Source organism: Enoplosus armatus, chromosome 6 (assembly GCF_043641665.1).
Source record: "Enoplosus armatus isolate fEnoArm2 chromosome 6, fEnoArm2.hap1, whole genome shotgun sequence".
Taxonomy (NCBI): Eukaryota; Metazoa; Chordata; class Actinopteri; order Centrarchiformes; family Enoplosidae; genus Enoplosus; species Enoplosus armatus.
This window is the reverse complement of record NC_092185.1, coordinates 21,881,666-21,890,658: the sequence shown is the minus strand read 5'-3', so window position 1 is coordinate 21,890,658 and position 8,993 is coordinate 21,881,666. Positions and strand designations below refer to the sequence as shown.

At 44.1% G+C, this 8,993-nt stretch overlaps 1 protein-coding gene across 1 annotated transcript in view; it reads left to right on the top strand.

Annotated features, from left to right (window-relative positions):
- The window catches only part of znf423 (zinc finger protein 423), a 139,495-nt gene that overhangs the window by 50,230 nt on the left and 80,272 nt on the right, over positions 1-8,993 (top strand). The window lies entirely within an intron of this gene.

Here is an 8,993-nt window from a genome sequence, read left to right as displayed (position 1 = left end):
GGCGTCTTATAAAGACCTCAGTCAATCAATATGAGTGTGATTAAATAGCTTCAGACTAAATGAACCAGAGATGCAAGAGTTACTCAGACACTTAACACTCAGACACTTTACTTAAGTAAAAGTAACTATACCACAGTTTAAAGGTAAGGTGGAAAAGGTACTCACTATGTAAAATGGTTAAAAAATGGAGCCTTCAAGGTCCCAAAAAATGATATATTTCTTTTGTCTTATAGCCTGCACTGACTTGATCTTTTTGCCTCAATTCTATGGATTCGGTTTTGATACCCTAAATATACTGTCAGACTTTTGTCAAAAGAGGTTGTAATTGGGTAGCACTTATAAACACTGAAGAGGAGCAGAAACACTCCTACGTCAAAATCACAAAAAGCTTTATAACTAGATCACCTCTGAATCAGGGCCTCAAGGCTGTTCTACAAAAAGTGATGGGGTGTATTTGTTTACTGTACAATATGTTAATCTTGTGACACACACACACGCACACACACACACACACACACACACACACACACACTGCTCGCTACAGCTAATGTCTGTACAGTTGGTATTTGCGTTTTTTGGTTGGTTGGTTGGTATGAAACACAAGCAAAACAGCTAAGCGCTCAAGCTCATTTGATAAAAGTGAGATGAAAATTGGTTTTGCATTCAGTCTGAATGCACCTCCGTGTTTTTTCCTCCATATTTTGGTTTGGTTGCCATTTTGTTAGTGCTCTCATGTGTTTGTGTATGTTTATGCATATTACTTTCTGGATATAGTATGTGCGTCTCTCCCAGTGTGCATTCTCTCTCTCCGTCTCTCTTGCCGTCTGTGCTTCTAATCCCTGAGTGTGTCACTAATGGCAGGTCCAGGTGTTCTGCTCTGCTCTGCTCCTCCCCTGGGGACTCCTCTTCAGTATGTGTGTGCATGTGCATGTATTCCTCTCATAGGGGGTTTAGGAGCTGCGAGTAGGGGGCCGTCCAGGATTCTGTGCTCCAGAAGGGAAGGGAGGGAAGGGGAGCGGTGGGCAGGAGGTACCCGCCTCTCGCAGCTTGCTCTTGGGCTTCCCCTGGGCACAGGACCCCCCTCTACCATCCTCCCCCGGGACTTCAGGAGCCTCATTGCCTCTCTGTCTCTCTCTTTCCTCATTTTCTCTCTTGCCCTCGCTCTGTCTCTGTCTCTCCCCTCTTGGCAGCTTATATACCTGCACTGCTTTAGTTATTTTGCTGTAGATGGAGAGGTTGTGCAAGTTGGTTAAAAAAACAGTTTGTGTGTGTTTTGGATGTATTTGTACTACATATACAAAAAAGGGTCTGTTTGTTTACCTGTGTATGTGTGTGAACAGTGTGTTTGTGTTTTGAACAGCGAGCTCCAGCTGCCTACATCACTTATTTATAGGTCCCACGTACGCGTAGGTGAACGTGGGAGGACTAGTGTGTGTGTGTGTGTGTGAGTAATATTGTTGATAACATCCCTAGATCAATCACATCCAGTCGAAGTGGATGCTGTTTGTTTAAAATGATGACTGCATACATGAACCTATATGAGGTTCTCGCTAAAGGCTAATTATCCATCATTATTCTCGAGGTAGCACTAATAATGCTTAAAAATATAACTCAGCTGTTATTATTCATAACTGTATGTGTTTTATTACAGTTATGTGGGTACTTCCGTGGGTATTTCCGTAAACATCCAAGGGCCTCCTTAAGTGCATGAGTGTGTGCATTTACGAGCAAGTGTGTCTGCGTGAATGTATGAGAAGTGTATCAATGTGTGTGTGTGTGTGTGTGTGTGACTGACTCAGGTGAATGTGTTTCTAGGTTAGTGAGCGGTCTGTCAGTCCACCAAACCTCATTCTTATAAATAGATGATATAGCCGCCGGCATGCACACAATGGGACCACACCACTGTGTGTGTGTGTGTTTGCGTCTTCATGCAAGCATGTGTGCATATTTGGTGTACTGTATGTGTGCGTTGGCATGGTGTTGTTGTTTATCTAACGCTCTGCCTGACAGCTGGTTCTCATTTCTGAGCGAACAAACAGCAGACAAGATGGACAGAGAGCGGGGTGGAGGAGGGAGAGATAAAGAATTTCCTACACGGGGAATAGAACCACTAACCCTCGTGGTTAGTGCCTTGCTCTGTGTTTTGACTGGCGGTCAAGAAGAGACGAAGTAAATAATGAGAGGAAATCGGGTCACAGTGAGATAAAAGGCTTTTCGAGAAAGAGTTTGAAAAGCCAGAGGATGAGAAAAAGGTGGTAAGAGGAAGCAGATGCCAGCCCTCCTCTACCACATGGTGTATGTTTGTGTGTGAGGGAGACAGGCTGTGTGTTGTTGCATGCATGTGTGTGTGTCTATTCATGTCTTCTGGTTTTCTCTGTGTGTCTGTGTTTGTGCATGATGTGATGCAATTTATTGGTAAATACTATTAATACTGAAACCTCGGGGTGCCCTGGTGGCCCAGTGGTTAAGGTGTTGACCACAAACTGCAACGCCCCCCCCTGTTCACGTTCAGCCGGGACCTTTATGTTGTTCCCCATCTCTCTCTCCCCTCACTTCCTGTCATCGGGCTTATAAAGGCATACAATGCCTAAAAATACCTAAATACAGCTGATACCCCACTTTAATTACCACAAGATTTTGAGATCTAACATTTTCTAATATTACCAGAGTTGAGATTTATGTATCTTCAGTGATTAGCAGTGATTAATCGCTGCAACATGCTTCATTTTCATCTGTTTTACCAAAATTATCAAAACTTTGATATCACAGGTGTGCAGTACTGGCTCGGATGTTTTCATCTGGAAAATAAATTTGAATTTGAAATCCCAACTCGAAAAACTGTAGCACATAAAATTAGTTTTTACATCTGTTTTGAAAGCTTGTTTAGCAGCTCTGTGCTCCTTCTGCTCGACTGTGGAAGATAGCTGCAATGAACTCGTTCTTTTTGGGTCTGAATGAACTTTTATTCCTTCTGTAACCTGCACTGACCTTGTTTGATGTTTGTATACCGTGTGTTACTCTATGCTGTGTGGTAGGGACAAACTTGTCATCTGCCAGCTCACTGTCCACCCACCCCCATCCTTAGCCCCCTGCCCCTAACCTTCTGCCCTCAAACACACTCGCACACACACACAAACACACACTGCCCATATGGAGCAGTTGGCGCCCAAAAGCGTCCAAAGCAGCCGGACCCATTCCCAGGGCAGAAGGTGAGGGTCCCCACAGCCTGCTTAGTGTGTGTGTGAATGCGTGTGTTTGTGTGTGTGTGTGTGTCCATTCATCGTGTCCTCAAGGGCTCAAGCCCCGGACAGACTACCGTATCGTCCTTTCTATCTGTCCTCGCTGTGGCACGTATGTGTATGATTGTGTGTGTGTGTGTGTGTGTGTGTGTTTGTCCCGCCAGACTTCATCCCATGTGAGCTAACAAGGACGGCAGCAGAGGACTGTGGGTCCTCCAAGCACAGGCCAGGGTTGCAGTCGTGTGCAGCCCAGTTAACATCCAACCATACTGTGGATGCATTTTGCAGACTTTTGTGTGTGCGTGTAGACCATGTTGTGAGGTACATCTGATGAGATTCAAAATGTCCCTACAAGAACAGAGAATGTTAGAAACTGGTCACTTGTGAGGACTTTCTGAGTATGAAAATGTGTCACTGTATTCTCAGTAAGAGAATGAATTCTTGCTCCGACTATCCACAGCTATAACAGGTAGTTTCAGCCAAAAAATCGGACTGGTCAAATAAACCTTCCTACTGTGCAATTCTCATAATGCGTGGCAACAAGTAAGCTGCGCTTATTGGTTGCCATGCCAACTCATATGGTAATCACATAGCTAGGTAGGGAACTTTCTTGTATTCTCTTGTCAAGCTACCCCATGCACCATGTGAAGTGTTTTGAAAAACCTTCAGATGATTGTAGCACAGTTATAAAACCAATCAATGCATCATTTTTTGGGATACGGTCGCTTTTATTGTTTTGGCTACTTCATACCTTATATACAACACCAAAATGAAGTAATAAGCAGCCTTTGAACACTGTCGGTAACAGGATGACCCTTACTTGTTGTGTAGTGTCACCTCTTAACAAACAAAAAACACAATTTATTAAGGAAATGTGACTTTAGATTCAGGCTATTGCCCATCCAAATGATTTGCAGCATGAATCCAAGAGGATGCAGCCGCTATTATTTTAACTTGCGGGGCGTTCTTTACAATAATAAAGCCGGAGCTGGAGAAATGATGACAAATAAGTGCGTGGCATACCTGTTTTCCATCAAACTTAACTCGGCAGTGGATATTGAATTCTACTCTAATTGTGTGTGTGTGTTTCTGTGTGTGTGTGTGAGAGAAAAAATAAGAGTGAGTGTGTGCTGGGCTGCCCAGAGTGAGCCAAGGGTGGAAGTTGTTTTTCTGCCCCCTATGGTGAGTCTGGGGCTGTGTGTGTGTGTGTGTGTGTGCGCACGCCTGGGGCAGCCTGGGGCCATCGGAGGGGGCCTGGGGAGCCGTGGAAGGAGGGATGAAGCGAGAGAGGGATGGAGGGATAGGAGGTCAGCAGGGGTCTCGCTGGGAAAGGTGCAGGTCTGGGCCGATGGCCAAACAGAAAGGTGGAAAGGAGAGTTAGATGGTCGGATGGGGGGCGGGGGGCAGGAAGGGGAGGCGGGGAGAGAAAGACAGGCTGATGGGAGGATTAAATTTTGAGCAGGTAGACAGCTGAACCCAAGGTGAACACATTCATTCAACAATGTCAGAAAGCAGGTTTCCTTGACACAATTACATAGGTTTACTTTGAACTGGAGTAACAGCCCCGTTAGCATCTACTATTTCTCACGTAAACCTTAAAAAGGACATTTCTTTTAAATTAAAGTTAGGATGAGAGGTAGGGTAAAACCTTTGATAATCCCTTTGATACGTGAATATTTAAACATTCAACCAAAGCTCTGTCTTTGCTTCGAACACATTTTATCCTTGGTTTGTCATTTCAGGGAAGTCTTATTTTATTCTGACGCTTCATTGCATGTTTAACTTTGCAGATCACTTTGTGTATTATTCATTTCTAGTGTTAATTGTGTATTTTCTGCATGGAACTGTAGGTAGTAGGCAGTTTTAGCACTTGTAGTAGCAGCTTTGGGAGCTGAAACCTTTTTGCTGCTACCAGCTGAGCTCCTTTGATTCAAACATCAAAGCAATAGAAAAGAGAGAGAGCACGACATACATGGATTATATTTCCATTTCAGGCATTTAGCAGACGCTGTTATCCGGAGCGAACTAATTGAACTAATGTTCTTGAGGGCTGCTTCCATGTCAGCCCATGGAGTCGTTTACTCCGTCGCTTTACAACCTCATGGCCGAAGCCAGCAGAAATTTGGACATACTATGCAGTATTTCAAATCAGCCTACTGGTTTTTATTCTTCAGTTTTGGAATGGATTGAGTTAATAATCATTACATCTGAAGATCACAATAGTCTCTAAAGTTTCTTTTAATAAGAGTTCCATCTTATAAACTCTGCTGCTTTGATGTGTTTTCCCTCTGTGCGACAGTCACGACAAAGTGACTGAGTTTAGATAGGGGGGAAGTAGACGGGGAGGCAGAAATATAAAGAGAGATTAATCAGCGTGTGTGTCTCTTCATTAGAGTGTTTCACCAAGGCTGTGTCCTCCACACGTTGCCACACTGTCTGGCCTATTAGAGAGACACGTGGGGAGTGTGTGGGTGTGTTGTTTGCATGTGTGTGTTTGTGTGGGTCTGTTGTTTCAGGTAGACTCAGGCGGTCCGTTTAGTTCCTTTCTGGTCTTTTCCATTTCTTATACAGACCCCTGGGCTCTTCTCTCCTCTCCTCTCCTTTCCTCTCCTCTCTTCTCCTCTCCTTTCCTCTCCTCCTCTTCTCTCTTGTCTCCCCTTTCATGCCGCCATCTCTTCCCTCTCTTCTGGAGTTCAGAGTCTGTCCATCTGGAACGCCTCCCCCCTCTCTCCCTCGGTCCCGTCCAGGCCGAGACACAGGGGTGAAGGCCAACACCAGTAGGGGAGAGACTGTCGGAGAGATGGAGGGACAGAGGGAGAGATGTCAGCGCTATAATGAGTAACAACATGAAAGCTGACGGAGGGAGGGAGCGAGGGAGGGAGGTAGTGGAAGAGAGATGAAGACAGAAGAGTAGAGGGACTGCTGGGGACAGAGGGAGGGATGAAGGATAGAGGGAATGGATGGGAAAGGAGAGGACTGCAGAGTGAGAGATAAAGCGGGAGCGGAGCGGCTGGGGCCCTGTGGTCCTCCACTCCGCTCCTCTCGTTCGTTTTCATTCGCCAGAGAAGAACAGAAAGGAGGAGGAGGAGGAGACGGGGGTAGGAACAGCGTGTGTCGGCGTCCGCCTGCTCCTGCCTGTTTCTCTTTTTTTTCCCAAATACTTTTTCTCCCTCTTTTTCTTCTCTCCAATCCCCCCCCCCCTCCCTCAACCATCCATCCTCCTCATCTTCTCCCGAGGATTCTTCTCTAATTTAACTTTTCATTGAAATTTTCTTCGCCCCCCCCCCCCCCATCCTCCAGTTTCTCCCAGTTTGCCATTCGGCCTTGTCTTGCCAGGTCCCCTCGCGGCCGACTGACAAAGGCGCCGTTAAAAAGCCGTGTGATCCTCCATTTTAGCGCCAGCTACGCTAGTCAGAGGATTAGAGCTCTTTAATGACGCTAATCTCTCCTCCCCTTCTTTCTCGACACCCCTCCATCCCCCGTCAAAAAGTGATTTCTCCCTCTTGCTCTGACTGAATCTCTCCCTTTCTCTCTGTCTCTCTTCCTCCCACTTTCCCACCTCACAAACTTTAACTGACTCATACTGGTGTGCCTGTAATGGTCCACATGTGTCCGGAGCAGCGCTTTTTTTTGGGAGGGGGGGTCATTTACTCCCTCTTCTTCTCTACTTTGCTTTTTCTTTGAGATTGTTTTTTGTTCTTTTTGCTCAACCACATCTGACCAATTTGGGTTGAGTGTTTCTTTGTGTCTGTTGTTTGACTCTTTCTGGTTATTGTTAAGAGAATCCTGTCTGACACGGCCAAGAGAAAGAGACAAAAGGTGAGATTGTGTGATGTCTGTGTTTGAGACAGTATCACTAATCTCTCTCAGGCGACGCTAAAGGACTTGTCCCCTGTTGAGTTGGCAGCAGGGGGTGTCTGGATTGACGTTAGATAGACACACTGCATTTTAACACCGGCCTTGCTCCATGTAGATGGCACATTTATTTATTCTGTTGATGTCACTGACATGGAGAGGAATAAAATCTGCCTGTTCTGCCTCTTGTTCACCCGTGTTCACCCATGGATTTGAAGCCTCAATAGCATAAAAAAACTGTATGTAAACAACTGTGCCAGCTCCAAGCTTAAGCTGCTTCAGTTTCAGGTTCCTGGTGTTGTTCATGCTGGCTCACTGTCATGACTTTCTGGGACACTTGAATAGAAGGGAGCCATCGTTAATGTTATTAATCACACCTATGCGTTTCCTACTATGACAAGTCAAGAAGTCTGCTAAGATTACGGTCGACTGAATTGTTTTGCTTTGGGGAGGACTTTATATAAGTCCCTTTTCTTCGTTCCTCCCTTACTCATATCCAGAGTCTTTTACCATTTAAGTGTGCAAACAAATAAAGACTAAAAGCATATTAATAATAATAATAATAGTTATTTTTTTTAAATGTCATAAAAGTCAAAAATGTTGTTTTGTCTGACCAACAGTCCAAAGCTCAAACATTCAATTTACAGTCCAAACCCAAACAAACCCAGTTAACAGAAAATGTTTGAATATGACCTAAACGATAAATCGATTATCAAAATTGTTGACAATTAACTTTCAGTTTCAAGTGATTAACTGCTTAATCCTTTTGAGAGCTTTAATAATGGCTTGAGTTTTGATGTAAAGTTACATGTATGGACGTGAATGCCTGGAGAACTACATGTTTGTGTCCTCCCTCTGTCCAGTGTAATGTCTCATATGATACTGACTAGATTTTGATGAAACTTTCTCAATTCCAAGCTTCTTGACTTGTTCCTGAAAGGTCTAAAGGACAGCCGCATTCTGGAGGGATTATTAAATGTGAAAGTATTATTTAATTTCAAATTAATGAAGTTTGAACATGAGCACTTAAAGTAATCTGAGAAAAAACTCCCAGAATAAAGAAATAAATAAGTTTTATTAGCGACAACAAATTATCGACATGTTTGTAGAATTTGTCATAATGTAGCAGATTATACCCCCCCATTCTTCTGTTTTTCTCCCCCAGTTTTCTGTATCTTCCTCTCACGTCTACTCATCTCGTTGTCTCTAATTTTTCATTTTCTGATTCATGTTTCTCCTCACTCTTAATCACTGTGTGCAGTGCTCTAGGATGACATATTGTTTGTTTTTCTCCTTTCACCCTGTCAATACTTCCATGCACTCCTTCATCCTCCTTCCTTCCCTCCTTCATGCGCTCAATTTTTCTGTCTCCCCCTGCCCCCGTCTCTTTCACTCTTTCTCTCTCACCCGCTCTCTCTCCCTCTCGCCTCGCTGTTAGGCTTCATGTTGATATCTCTATTCCTTATATTTTCTTAAGCCTATTTTATTTTCCTTCTTGCTTCTAGTCAAATTTATAAGTCATGCTTTTACAATTTTTTTTAACCCGGACCCCCCTGCAGAGTTCTATTTGCTCATCGCAGTGCTTACATTTTCTCGGCAATCGATTCATCACAAGAATCTGTTTTCCACCCCCTCTCTGCAAGGCGTAATACACAGTAGACTAGACACATACATACACACACACAGAAGACACACAAGATTGTGGTAGGAGTTGGTTGGGGTAAAACGGTGTGTGCTTTGGAGAGGTTTCTAAAATTATCAGGAGAAACTTCTCTTCTGCACATGTGTCTGCGCTCATGTGTGTTTGCATTGCGGAAATATAGGCCCTATAATGAACATTAGCTCAAATCACAGCAGACTTTTTCCCCTCTCTCTCCGTCCTATCACTGTACTTGTCTT